Source organism: Triticum urartu, chromosome 5A (genome assembly GCF_056163025.1).
Source record: "Triticum urartu cultivar PI428250 chromosome 5A, HENAU_Tu73, whole genome shotgun sequence".
Lineage (NCBI taxonomy): Eukaryota > Viridiplantae > Streptophyta > Magnoliopsida > Poales > Poaceae > Triticum > Triticum urartu.
This window is the reverse complement of record NC_141877.1, coordinates 430,927,571-430,942,824: the sequence shown is the minus strand read 5'-3', so window position 1 is coordinate 430,942,824 and position 15,254 is coordinate 430,927,571. Positions and strand designations below refer to the sequence as shown.

General features: G+C 39.4%; 1 pseudogene; it reads right to left on the bottom strand.

Annotated features, from left to right (window-relative positions):
• The window catches only part of LOC147971763 (uncharacterized), a 47,925-nt pseudogene extending 33,170 nt beyond the window's left edge, over positions 1 to 14,755 (bottom strand).
• Between the last annotated feature and the right edge of the window lie 499 nt (positions 14,756 to 15,254).

Genomic DNA, 15,254 nt, shown 5'->3' with positions numbered 1-15,254 from the left:
GCTTATGGAAAAGAACTTGCATGGCATCTTTTGTCCTACCCTCCCGTGGCAGTGGGGTCCTATTGGAAACTAAGGGATATTAAGGCCTCCTTTTAATATAGTACCGAAACAAAGCATTAACACTTAGTGAATACATGAACTCCTCAAACTACGGTCATCACCGGGAGTGGTCCCGATTATTGTCACTTCGGGGTTACCGGATTATAATACATAGTACGTGACTATTGACTTGCAAAGTAGGATCAAGAACTCACATATATTCATGAAAACATAATAGGTTCAGATCTGAAATCATGACACTCGGGTCCTAGTGACAAGCATTAAGCATAGCAAAGTCATAGCAACATCAATCTCAGAACATAATGGATACTAGGGATCAAACCCTAACAAAACTAACTCGATTACATGATAAATCTCATCCAACCCATCACCGTCCAGCAAGCCTACGATGGAATTACTCACGCACGACGGTGAGCATCATGAAATTGGTGATGGAGGAAGGTTGATGATGACGATGGCGACGGTTCCCCTCCCCGGAGCCCCGAACGGACTCCGGATCAACCCTCCCAAGAGAGATTAGGGCTTGACGGCGGCTCCGTATCATAAAACGTGATGAATCCTTCTCTCTGATTCTTTTCTCCCCGAACGTGAATATATAGAGTTGGAGTTGAGGTCGGTGGAGCCTCAGGGGGCCCACGAGACAGGGGGCGCGCCCCCACCCTCGTGGACAGGGTGTGGCCCCCTGGTGTTGATTCTTTCGCCAATATTTTTTATAAATTCCAAAAATATTCTCTGTGAATTTTCAGGTCATTCCGAGAACTTTTATTTCTGCACAAAAATAACACCATAGCAATTCTGCTGAAAACAACGTCAGTCCGGGTTAGTTCCATTCAAATCATGCAAGTTAGAGTCCAAAACAAGGTCAAAAGTGTTTGGAAAAGTAGATACGATGGAGACGTATCAACTCCCCCATGCTTAAACCTTTGCTTGTCCTCGAGCAATTTAGTTGACAAACTGAAAGTGATAAAGAAAAACTTTTACAAACTCTGTTTGATCTTGTTGTTGTAAATATGTAAAGCCAACATTCAAGTTTTCAGCAAAGATTATGAACTAACCATATTCACAATAACATTTAGGTCTCATGTTTACTCATGTCAATGGCATAATCAACTAGCGAGCAATAATACTAAATCTCGAATGACAACACTTTCTCAAAACAATCATAATATGATATAATAAGATGGTATCTCGCTAGCCCTTTCTGAGACCGCAAAACATAAACGCAGAGCACCTCTGAAGTTCAAGGGCTGACTAAACATTGTAATTCATGGTAAAAGAGATCCAGTCACAGTCATACTCAAAGTAAACCAATAGTAATGCGTGCACATGATAGCGGTGCTCTCCAACTGGTGCTTTTTAATAAGAGGGTGATGACTCAACATAAAAGTAAATAGATAGGACCTTCGCAGAGGGAAGCAGAGATTTGTAGAGGTGCTAGAGCTCGATTTTTGAAATAGAGATAAATAATATTTTGAGTGGCATACTTTCATTGTCAACATAACAAACGAGAGATCTCGATATCTTCCATGCTACAGACATTATAGGCGGCTCCCAAATAGAATGGTAAAGTTTATACTCCCCCACCACCAACAAACATCAATCCATGGCTTGTCTGAAACAACGTGTGCCTCCAACTAACAACAATCATCGGGGAGTTTTGTTTGCAATTATTTTAATTTAAGCATGGGACTAGGCATCCCGGTTACCAGCCATTTTCTCGTGAATGAGGAGCGGAGTCCACTCCTCGTGAGAATAACCCACCTAGCATGGAAGATATAGACAACCCTAGGTGATACATGAGCTATTCGAGCATACAAAACAAAATTTCATTTGAAGGTTTAGAGTTTGGCACATACAAATTTACTTGGAACGGCAGGTAGATACCGCATATAGGAAGATATAGTGGACTCATATGGAATAACTTTTGGGGTTTATGAAAGTGGATGCACAAGCAGTATTCCCGCTTAATACAAGTGAAAGCTAGAAAGAGTCTGGGAAGCAACCAGCTAGAGAGCGACAACAGTCATGAACATGCATTAAAATTAATCAACACTGGGTGTAAGATGATAACCCACAAGTATAGGGGATCAATTGTAGCCTCTTTCGATAAGTAAGAGTGTCGAACCCAACGAGGAGCTAAAGGTAGAACAAATATTCCCTCAAGTTCTATCGACCACCGATACAACTCTACGCACGCTTAACGTTCGCTTTACCTAGAACAAGTATGAAACTAGAAGTACTTTGTAGGTGTTTTTGGATAGGTTTGCAAGATAATAAGGAGTGCGTAAATACAAAGTAGGGGCTGTTTAGATAAAGACACAACTAAGTTAAATTTAGTAGAGAGCTTGTTGTCACACAAGAAAGTTATTTGTCCCTAGGCAATCAATAACTAGACCGGTAATCATTATTGCAATTTTATTTGAGGGAGAGGCATAAGCTAACATACTCTCTCTTCTTGGATCATATGCACTTATGATTGGAACTCTAGCAAGCATCTGCAATTACTAAAGATCATTAAGGTAAAACCCAACCATAGCATTAAAGTATCAAGTCCTCTTTATTCCCATACGCAAACAACCTACTTACTCGGGTCTGTGCTTCTGTCACTCATGCCACCCACCATAAGTAACTCGTGATCATATTGCTAACCCTATAGCGGGGATACCTCATGCTTGCGCGACACGGAGAGCACCATAGGACAACACCAATAATAAAACATGCAACTCAAACCAATCACGATCATCAATTAACCCATAGGACAAAACGGATCTACTCAAACATCATTGGGAAACAATATATAGCGTTGAGCACCATGTTTAAGTAAAGATTACAGCGGGTAAAAGAGGGGTTACACCGCTGCATAGAGGGGGGGGAGAGTTGGTGATGATGGCGGTGAAGTTGTTGGTGTAGATTGCGGTGATGATGATGGCCCCGACGGCGTTCCAGCGCCACCGGAAGAGAGGGGGAGAGAGCCCCCTTCTTCTTCTTCTTCCTTGACCTTCTCCCTAGATGGGAGAAGGGTTTCCCCTCTAGTCCTTGGCCTCCATGGCATGGGAGGGGCGAGAGCCCCTCCGAGATTGGATCTGTCTCTCTGTCTCTCTTTGTTTCTACGTTCCCTGATTCTGCCCTTTCACCATTTCTTAAATCCCGGAGATCCGTAACTCCGATTGGTCTGAATTTTGGACACGATTTTTATTTGGATATTAGCTTTCTTGCGGCGAAAGAAGGGCACCAACCGCCATATGGGGTGGCCACGAGGGCCCAGGGCGCGCCTGACCCCCTGGGGCGCGCCCCCTGCCTCGTGGCCCCCTCGGGCATCGTCTCGCGTTGATTCTTCTTTCCAAAAATCACATATATTCCAAAAAAAATCTCCGTTAGTTTTTATCCCATTTGGACTCCGTTTGATATGGATTTTCTGCGAAACAAAAAACATGCAACAAACAAGAACTGGCACTAGGCACTGGATCAATATGTTAGTCCCAAAAATAGTATAAAAAGTTGCCAAAAGTATATGAAAGTTGTAGAATATTGGCATGGAACAATAAAAAATTATAGATACGACGGAGACATATCAGCATCCCCAAGCTTAATTCCTGCTCGTCCTCGAGTAGGTAAATGATAAAAAAGATAATTTTTGATGTGGAATGCTACCTAGCATAATCTTGATCATGTAATCTAATCATGGCATGAATATTAAGACACGAGTGATTCAAAGCAATGGTCTATCATTTGACATTAAGACAATAATACTTCAAGCATACTAATAAAGCAATCATGTCTTTTCAAAATACCATGGCCAAAGAAAGTTATCCCTACAAAATCATATGGTCTGGCTATGCTCCATCTTCACCACACAAAATATTCAAATCATGCACAACCCCGATGACAAGCCAAGCAATTGTTTCATACTTTTGATGTTCTCAAACCTTTTCAACTTTCACGCAATACATGAGCGTGAGCCATGGATATAACACTATAGGTGGAATAGAATATGATGGTGGAGGTTGTGTGGAGAAGACAAAAAAGGAGAAAGTCTCACATCGACGCGGCTAATCAACGGGCTATGGAGATGCCCATCAATTGATGTCAATATGAGGAGTAGGGATTGCCATGCAACGGATGCACTATGAGCTATAAGTGTATGAAAGCTCAAACTGAAACTAAGTGGGTGTGCATCCAACTTGCTTGCTCATGAAGACCTAGGGCATTTGAGGAAGCCCATCGTTGGAATATACAAGCCAAGTTCTATAATGAAAATTCCCACTAGTATATGAAAGTGATAACTCAAGAGACTCTCTATATGAAGAACATGGTGCTACTCTTAAGCACAAGTGTGGTAAAAGGATAGTAACATTGTCCCTTCTCCTTTTTTCTTTTCTTCTTCTTTTTTTGTAGGCTTCTTTGGCCTCTATCTTTTTTTTGGGGGGGGGGCTTCTTTGGCCACTTTTATTTTGATCATGGGACAATGTTCTAATAATGATGATCACCACACTTTTATTTACTTATAACTCAATATTACAACTCGATACTAGAAAAAAGATATGACTCTATATGGATGCCTCCGGCGGTTTACCGGGATGTGAAATGATCTAGCGTAGCAATGACATTAAAAAACAGACAAGCCATGAAAATATCATGCTAGCTATCTTACGATCATGCAAAGCAATATGACAATAAATGCTCAAGTCATGTATATGATGATGATGGAAGTTGCATGGCAATATATCTCGGAATGGCTATGGAAATGCCATAATAGGTAGGTATGGTGGATGTTTTGAGGAAAATATAAGGAGGCTTATGTGAGATAGAGCGTATATATCACAGGGTTTGGATGCACCGGCGAAGTTCGCACCAAATCTCGAGGTGAGAAAGGGCAATGCACGGTACCGAAGAGGCTAGCAATGATGGAAGGGTGAGAGTGTGTATAATCCATGGACTCAACATTAGTCATAAAGAACTCACATACTTATTGAAAAAATCTATTAGTCATCAAAACAAAGTACTATGCGCATGCTCCTAGGGGGATAGATTGGTAGGAAAAGACCACCGCTCGTCCCCGACCGCCACTCATAAGGAAGACAATCAATAAATACCTCATGCTCCAATTTCGTTACATAACGGTTCACCATATGTGCATGCTACGGGAATCACAAACTTCAACACAAGTATTTCTACAATCCACAACTGTCCACTAGCATGAATCTAATGTCACCATCTTTATATCGCAAAACTATTGCTAGGAATCAAACATATCATATTCAGTGATCTACAAGTTCTATGTAGGATTTTATGACTAACCATGTGAATGACCAATTCCTGTCATCTCTCTAAATAGATATAAGTGGAGCAAGAGAGTTTAATTCTTTCTACAAAAGATATGCCCACGCTCAAACAAATATAAGTGAAGCAAAAGAGCATTCTACAAATGACGGGTTTCTATGTGAAGAGAAACATGCAATCCAAACTTCAAAAGATATAAGTGAAGTACATGAAGCATTCTATAAATCAACCAAGGACTATCTCATACCAGCATGGTGCATCAAAGAAAAGTGAAAACTAAATGCAAAAGACACTCTAAGATTTACACATATCATGTGACGAATAAAAATATAGCTCCAAGTGAAATTACCGATGATCGTTATGAGAAAGAGGGGATGCCTTCCGGGGCATCCCCAAGCTTGGTTGCTTGGGAGTCCTTGAATATTTCCTTGGGGTGCCTCGGGCATCCCCAAACTTAGGCTCTTGCCACTCCTTATTCCTTCATCCATCGTGATCTCTCCCAAAACTTGAAAACTTCAATCACACAAAACTTAACGGAAAGTTCGGTAAGATCCGTTAGTATAATAAAGCAAATCACTAATCTAAGTACTGTTGCAAATCAATTCATATTTTGTTTTTGCATTGTAGCTACTGTAATATAACTTTTCCATTGCTTAATCCACTGATAGAAATTGATAGTTTCATCAAAACAAGCAAACTATGCATCAAAAACAACATCTGTCTTAAACAGGACAGTCTGTAATAATCTGAACATTCATCATACCTCTGGTACTCCAAAAATTCTGAAATAATTAGGAGAAATAAACAATTTGTATAGAAAGACAGTGCAAAAAGTTTCAGAACCGATGACGTTCCAGTAAAAAATGTAAAATCGCGCACTACAACCAAAGTTTCTATTTTTCACCGCACAAACCAACAAGCAATGTAAACATCCTAAAGGCAAACCTTGGCACATTATTGTTGTTTTTAAACTTTATAAAAGCACACAACATAAATAAATAACTCTCTAAAACTTCCGGGTTGTCTCCCCGGCAGCGCTTTCTTTAAAGCCATTAAGCTAGGCATATAGTGCTCAAGTAATGGATCCAGCCGGATCCCACGGTATATCAAAGCCAATTTTAATTAACAATGATTTGTGATTTAGTAGTGAGCACAAAGCAACATATATCAAGCAATGACGAAGTCTAACTCTCTTCCTATGCATTGGCATGTCATAAATGAGCAATTCATGCACACATAGTAAAGGCCAATGCATAGTATAAACAGTTTCTTGCAATTTTATCGTGTTAGAAATATGGAGAGGCGGAGATGTAGTTCCTCTCTCATCATAATTGCAAGTAGGAGCAGCAAGCACATGCATATTATATTCATCAAAATTATCATGTGCAACGGTAAAATGCAACCCATCAATATAATCCTTAATAAGGGCAAACTTCTCCGATATAGTGTAGTCGGGAGAATTCAAATAGATAATAGGACTATCATGCGTGGGTGCAATAGCAACAATTTCATGTTTAACATAAGGAACTATAGCAAGTTCATCTCCATAATCATAATTCATATTGGCATCTTGGCCACAAGCATAGCAAGCATCATCAAAAAGGGATATTTCAAAAGAATCAACGGGATCATAACAATCATCATAGCAATCATCCTTCGGTAAGCACGAAGGGAAATTAAAAAATGTATGAGTTGAAGAGTTACTGTCATTAGAAGGTGGGCACGGGTAGCTAATCCGCTCTTCCTCATTTTGTTCTTCGCTATCCTCATCATCTTTTTCATCCAATGAGCTCACAGTTTCATCAATTTCTTCTTCCATAGACTCCTGCAAAATATTAATCTCTTCTCGGAAAGCAGAGACTTTCTCAATAAATTCATCAATATCATAATTGTATTTATAATTCTCATATAAATATTTAAGTATAGCTAAATTTTCAAGTCTATAAACTGAATCATCAAAATCTTCAAACTCTTTAAACAAAGATTCAATTTCATAAGCACCCATAAAAGCAACGAATTCTTCTATTTGTTCCACATCATAATAATCATATATACCATTAGCCTAAGAAGCCAAGGTTTCATAATCATTAAATTCACATGAAAAGGGAAGGTGTGGAGCCTTCATCCTAGAGCAACAAGTATAATCATATCTCAAGCATAGTTGCCGAGCATACCAATGCAACATATAAATTTGATCCCATAATAGTTTCCCTTTTGAGTCAAGCGATAATCCCTAAAGTATTCACGTTGATCCAACATTACTCCCATTATAAAGTTGAATGGGGTTTTCTCTGGATCATCAAAGTAGTACATAATATCTTTCACATAATGAGCATCGAGGGTTTTAGGAGGTTCCCCATCTCCATGAGCAGCAAGTAAACCTATTTTTTTGGTATTTTGTGTTCCATACCCATAACTAAAGATAGAGAACAACATAGAATAGCAAATAAAAATTACTTAGTGATAAAGCAAACAAGCACACACGAGAATATTCACCCCATGCTATTGCTCCCCGGCAACGGCGCCAGAAAAAGGTCTTGATAACCCACAAGTATAGGGGATCAATTGTAGCCTCTTTCGATAAGTAAGAGTGTCGAACCCAACGAGGAGCTAAAGGTAGAACAAATATTCCCTCAAGTTCTATCGACCACCGATACAACTCTACGCACGCTTAACGTTCGCTTTACCTAGAACAAGTATGAAACTAGAAGTACTTTGTAGGTGTTTTTGGATAGGTTTGCAAGATAATAAAGAGTGCATAAATAAAAAGTAGGGGCTGGTTAGATAAAGACACAACTAAGTTAGTTTTAGTAGAGAGCTTGTTGTCACACAAGAAAGTTATTTGTCCCTAGGCAATCAATAACTAGACCGGTAATCATTATTGCAATTTTATTTGAGGGAGAGGCATAAGCTAACATACTTTCTCTTCTTGGATCATATGCACTTATGATTGGAACTCCAGCAAGCATCCGCAACTAGTAAAGATCATTAAGGTAAAACCCAACCATAGCATTAAAGTATCAAGTCCTCTTTATTCCCATACGCAAACAACCTACTTACTCGGGTCTGTGCTTCTGTCACTCACGCCACCCACCATAAGTAAATCATGAACATATTTCTAACCCTACAGCGGGGATCCCTCACGCTTGCGCGACATGGAGAGCACCATAGGATAGCACCAATAATAAAACATGCAACTCAAACCAATCACGATCATCAATTAACCCATAGGACAAAACGGATCTACTCAAACATCATAGGATAGCCATATGTCATTGGGAAATAATATATAGCATTGAGCACCATTTTTAAGTAGAGATTACAGCGGGTAAAAGAGGGGTTACACCGCTGCATAGAGGGGGCAAGAGTTGGTGATGATGGCGGTGAAGTTGTTGGTGTAGATTGCGGTGATGATGATGGCCCCGGCGGCGTTCCCCCTAGATGGGAGAAGGGTTTCCCCTCTGGTCCATGGCCTCCATGGCATGGGAGGGGCGAGAGTCCCTCCGAGATTGGATCTGTCTCTCTGTCTCTCCCTATTTCTGCGTTCCCTGATTCTGCCCTTTCACTGTTTCTTAAATTCCTGGAGATCCGTAACTCCGCTTGGGCTGAATTTTGGACATGATTTTTATCCAGATATTAGCTTTCTTGCGGAGAAAGAAGGGCACCAACCGCCTTACGGGGTGGCCACGAGGGCCCAGGGCGCGCCCCCTGCCTCGTGGCCCCCTCGGGCATCGTCTCGTGTTGATTCTTCTTCCCAAAAATCACATATATTTCAAAAAAATCTCTGTCAGTTTTTATCCCGTTTGGACTCCGTTTGATATGGATTTTCTGCGAAACAAAAAACATGCAACAAACAGGAACTGGCACTAGGCACTGGATCAATATGTTAGTCCCAAAAATAGTATAAAAAGTTGCCAAAAGTATATGAAAGTTGTAGAATATATGCATGGAACAATAAAAAATTATAGATATGATGGAGACGTATCACAAGCATGAGTAGGATATAATTCACCATGAACATAAATATCGTGGAGGCTATCTTGATTTTGTTTCAACTACATGCGTGAACATGTGCCAAGTCAAGCCACTCGAATCGTTCAAAGGAGGATACCACCCCATCATACCACATCACAATCATTTTAATAGCATGTTGGCATGCAAGGTAAACCATTATAAACTCCTAGCTGATTAAGAATGGCATGAGCAACTATAATCTCTAATTGTCATTGCAAACATGTTTCATTCATAATAGGCTGAATCAGGAACGATGAACTAATCATATTTACAAAAACAAGATAGGTCGAGTTCATACCAGCTTCTTTCATCTCAACCAGTCCATCATATATCGTCATTATTGCCTTTCACTTGCACGACCGAACAGTGTGGATAATAATAATAGTGCACATGCATTGGACTAAGCTGGAATCTGCAAACATTCAATACAAGGGAGAAGACAAGGTAATATGGGCTCTTTGTTAGATCAACAATAATGCATATGAGAGCCACTCAACATTTTCATCATGGTCTTCTCCTCTCGACCCCCAAAGAAATGAAAAGAAACAAAACTATTTACACGGGAAAGCTCCCAACAAGCAAAAGAAGAACGAGAAATCTTTTTGGGTTTTCTTTTTAGTTACTACTACTACAAGCATGGAAAGTAGACTATATAAAAGCTAAAACTATTTTTTTGGTTTTTATTAAGGTTTTTCAAACACACAAGAAGAAGGCTTAAAAAGAAATTAAACTAGCAAGGATAGTACAATGAAAAAGTATGAGCACCAACAACTGGAATGAGTGTGTGAACCTGAATGTAATGTCGGTGAGAAATACGTACTCCCCCAAGCTTAGGCTTTTGGCCTAAGTTAGTCTATGGCCACGGTTGGCCTGGTGGATATCCAAAGTTGTAACTGGGGTCGTACTGAGATGCAGCAGCTACTGCCTGACGAGTTGCAACTTGGAGGCGAGCTGCCTCCGTCCTCCTCTCGTACTCGTTCACCTCCTCCCTAGTTATAACATATCTCCTTTTTGCCTGAAAGTCAAAGAAAGTAAGAGCAGGGAGAACAACATGGACGGTGCGCTGTCTGTCAAATATTAGTCGGTACTAGAGGGACTAATCGTTCCTCTCAAGAAACTGGTGGCGAACCATAACATCATAATCTAGACAAGCAGGAGGCAACTCTATATCATTTCCATGTATGGGTATATCAAGATAGTTAGCTACGCGAGTTGCCTAAATTCCACCAAACAAATCTCCACTTATACTGTTGTGATGCAACCTACGTGCAACAATAGCCCCCAAGTTATATTGTTTATCACCTAATACTGCACTCTTGAGGACACTAAGATCTAGAACGCACATGTGACAAGCCTCATCTTTACTGTTAATGCATCTACCAATGAAGAGAGCAAAATAATGTATGGAAGGGAAATGAATGCCCCCTATGGTAGCTTGTGTGATTTCCCTAGATTCCCCCACAATAATACTAGCAAGAAAGTCTTTATATTCAGATTTGCGAGGTTCACTAACATCGCCCCAGTGCAGCAGTTTACAAGCAGTATTAAAATCTTCTAGGTCCATGGTATATGATTTATCATAAAGATAAAATAAAACAGTGTGAGAATTGCGTGAGGATGTAAATTTGAACCTTCTCACAAAGGAATCAGTTAGATAGCGATATTGCCGGCACTTATCTGACACGAAGCCCTCAAAATCAGCGTTACGCACATACGCATCAATTTCATCCTTGATGCCTGCCTGGACCATGAACTCCTCTGACGGCCATTCACAAGGCCGCACTTGAGCTTCCCTTGGTAGTTTATTGTCCGACTCACGTATCACGAGCCTTGGGCCTTGCTTCCTTGAGGAACCACCTTGGTACATTTTCCTAAACATATTTCTTCCTCTAAAAAATTTCTGAAATTTTTAGTGACTCAAAATAAAGAGTGAATCAAACTCAACAAGATTGATAACAACTACTCCCACAAGTGCCTAGAGGTCATATCATGCATTAAAACTACTTTTGACCACATAAATTTGACATGCAAGCTCAAGAACAGGGTCACCTAAGCAGCAAAAATTTGCAATAAATAAAGCACTAGAACAAAAACTAATTGGACCAATAGAGGAGTCACATACCGAAGAACAATCCCCCAAAACAGTTTGTGAATGAAGCTTTGAGCAAGGAGGTCGAAAATGGCAGCAAGATAAGCTAGAACTCGGGTTTGAGCTGTGGGAGGATTTTTTCTGGAGGAACCCAAAGTGTGTGGGTGCAGGAATAAGTGGAGGGGGCCCATGTGGGGTCCACGAGGCAGGGGCGCGCCCCGGGGGGTGGGCGCGCCTTGGACCCTATTGGCCAGGTGGTGTGCCCCCCATGTGTGTTCTCAGTGCCAATAATTCTTAAATATTCTACAAAAAATCATCTAAAATTTTCAGGACATTTGGAGAACTTATATTTTCGGGGTATTTTTTATTGCAAGTATAATTCAGAAAACAGACAGAAAATACTATTTTTGCTTTATTTAATCTAAATAACAGAAAGTAAAAGGAGGGTATAGAGAGTTGTGCTTTCTAACTTCATCCATCTCATGCTCATCAAAAGGAATCCACTAACAAGGTTGATCAAGTCTTGTTAACAAACTCTTTTCGAATAACATGAAACCGGAGAATTTTCGAATAACACTAGGTTACCTCAACGGGGATACGCACATCCCCAACAATAAGAATATCATATTTCTTCTTGATAGTAGGAAGAGGGAATTCAAAACTTCCAATAGTAATTGTTGGAATTTTTTCAATAGAATTGATACTGTGGGCTTGAGGTTGTTTTCTCGGAAAGTGTACCGTATGCTCATTACCATTAACATGAAAAGTGACATTGCCTTTGTTACAATCAATAACAGCCCCTGCAGTATTCAAAAAGGATCTACCAAGAATAATAGACATACTATCATCCTCAGGAATATCAAGAATAACAAAGTCCGTTAAAATAGTAACGTTTGCAACCACAACAGGCACATCCTCACAAATACCGATTGGTATAGAAGTTAATTTATCGGCCATTTGCAAAGATATTTCAGTAGGTGTCAACTTATTCAAATCAAGTCTACGATATAAAGAGAGAGGCATAACACTAACACCGGCTCCAAGATCACATAAAGCAGTTTTAACATAGTTTCTTTTAATGGAGCATGGTATAGTTGGTACTCCGGGATCTCCGAGTTTCTTCGGTATTCCACCCTTAAAAGTATAATTAGCAAGCATGGTGGAAATTTCAGCTTCTGGTATCTTTCTTTTATTTGTAACAATATCTTTCATGTACTTAGCATAAGGATTCATTTTAAGCATATCAGTCAAACACATACGCAAAAAGATAGGTCTAATCATTTCAGCAAAGCACTCAAAATCCTCATCATCCTTTTTCTTGGATGGTTTAGGAGGAAAAGGCATGGGTTTCTGAACCCATGGTTTTCTTTCTTTACCGTGCTTCCTAGCAACGAAGTCTCTCTTATCATAATGTTGATTCTTTGATTGTGGGTTATCAAGATCAACAGCAGGTTCAATCTCTACATCATTGTTATTGCTAGGTTGAGCATCAACATGAACATCATCATTAATATTATCACTAGGTTCATGTTCATTACCAGATTGTGTTTCAGCATCAGAAATAGAAATATCATTGGGATTCTCAGGTGTGTCAACAACAGGTTTACTAGAAGCATGCGGAGTCCTAGCATTTTTCTTTTTCTTCTTCTTAGAAGAACTAGGTGCATCAACATTAGTTCTCTGAGAATCTTGCTCAATTCTCTTAGGGTGGCCCTTAGGATACAAAGGTTCCTGAGTCATTCTACCCCCTCTAGTCATAACTCTAACAGCATTATCATTTTTCTTATTATCTAATTCATTGAGGAAATCATTCTGAGCTTTATACACTTGTTCTACTTGAGTGGTAGCCATAGAAGCATGTTTACTAATAAGTTTAAGTTCACCTTTAACTCTAGACATATAATCACTCAAGTGTTCAATCATATAAGCATTACGTTTCAATTGTCTACTAACATAAGCATTCAAGTTTTCTTGCTTAATAATAAAATTCTCAAACTCATCCAAGCATTAGCTAGCAGACTTATTACGAGGAATATCACCTTCATCAAATTTATAGAGAGAATTTACCTTTACTACCTGTGTCGGGTTATCAAGACCATGTATTTCTTCAATAGTTGGTAAATTCTTAACATCTTCAGCTTTAATACCCTTTTCTTTCATAGATTTCTTTGCCTCTTGCATATCTTCAGGACTGAGAAATAGAATACCCCTTTTCTTCGGAGTTGGCTTAGGAGTTGGTTCAGGAAGTGTCCAATCATTATCATTACTCAACATATTATTCAATAGCAATTCAGCTTGATCAACATTTCTTTCCCTGAAAACACAACCAACACGACTATCTAGGTGGTCTCTGGAAGCATCGGTTAGTGCATTATAAAAGATATCAAGCATTGCATTTTTCTTGAGAGGATGATCACGCAAAGCATTAAGTAATTGGAGAAGCCTCCCCCAAGCTTGTGGGAGACTCTCTTCTTTAATTTGCACAAAATTATATATTTCCCTTAAGGCAGCTTGTTTTTTATGAGCGGGGAAATATTTAGCAGAGAAGTAATAAATCATATCCTGGGGACTAAGCACACAACCGGGGGCAAGAGAATTAAACCATGTTTTAGCATCACCCTTTAATGAGAACGGAAATAACTTAATGATATAGTAGTAACGATTTTTTTCCTCATTAGTGAACAGAGTGGCTATATCATTTAATTTAGTATGATGTGCCACAACCGTTTCAGATTCATAGCCATAAAAAGGATCAGATTCAACCAAAGTAATTAACTTAGGATCGGCAGCGAAATCATAATCTTTATCGGAAATACAGATACGTGAAGTAGCAAAAGCAGGGTCATATTTCATTCTAGCATTCAAAGATTTTTCTTTCAGCTTAGCTAACAGTTTCTTAAGATCATATCTATCTTTGCAAGCTAAAAAGTCTCTAGCAGTTTCTTCATCCATAACATAACCCTCAGGTACATCAGGCAATTCATATCTAGGGGGAGAATCTTCATCATCACTTTCATTAATATTATCAGTTTCAATAATTTCATTCTCTCTAACCCTAGCAAGTTGTTCATCAAGAAATTCACCTAATGGCACAGTATTATCAAGCATAGAAGTAGTTTCATCATAAGCATCATGCATAGCAGAAGTGGCATCATCAATAACATGCGACATATCAGAATGAATAGCAGGTGTAGGTGTCGCAAGTTTACTCAAAACAAAAGGTGAATCAAGTGCAGAGCTAGATGGCAGTTCCTTACCTCCCCTCGTAGTTAAGGGAAAAATCTTGGTTCTTTCATCTTTCAAGTTCCTCATAGTGATCAATAGATATAAATCCCAAGTGACTCAAAGAATAGAGCTATGCTCCCCGACAACGGCGCCAAAAAATAGTCTTGATAACCCACAAGTATAGGGGATCGCAACAATTTTCGAGGGTAGAGTATTCAACCCAAATTTATTGACTCGACATAAGGGGAGCCAAATAATATTCTCAAGTATTAACAGTTGAGTTGTCAATTCAACCACACCTGAAATACTTAATGTCTGCAGCAAAGTATTTAGTAGCAAAGTAATATGGAAGTAACGGCAATGGTCGCAAAAGTAACAGTATTGGTTTTGTAGTGATTGTAACTGTGGCAACGGAAAAGTAACTAAGCAAAGATCAATATATGAAAAGCTCATAGGCAATGGATCAGTGATGGATAATTATGTCGGATGCGATTCCTCATGCAACAGTTATAACATAGGGTGACACAGAACTACCTCCAGTTCATCAATGTAATGTAGGCATATATTCCGAATATAGTCATATGTG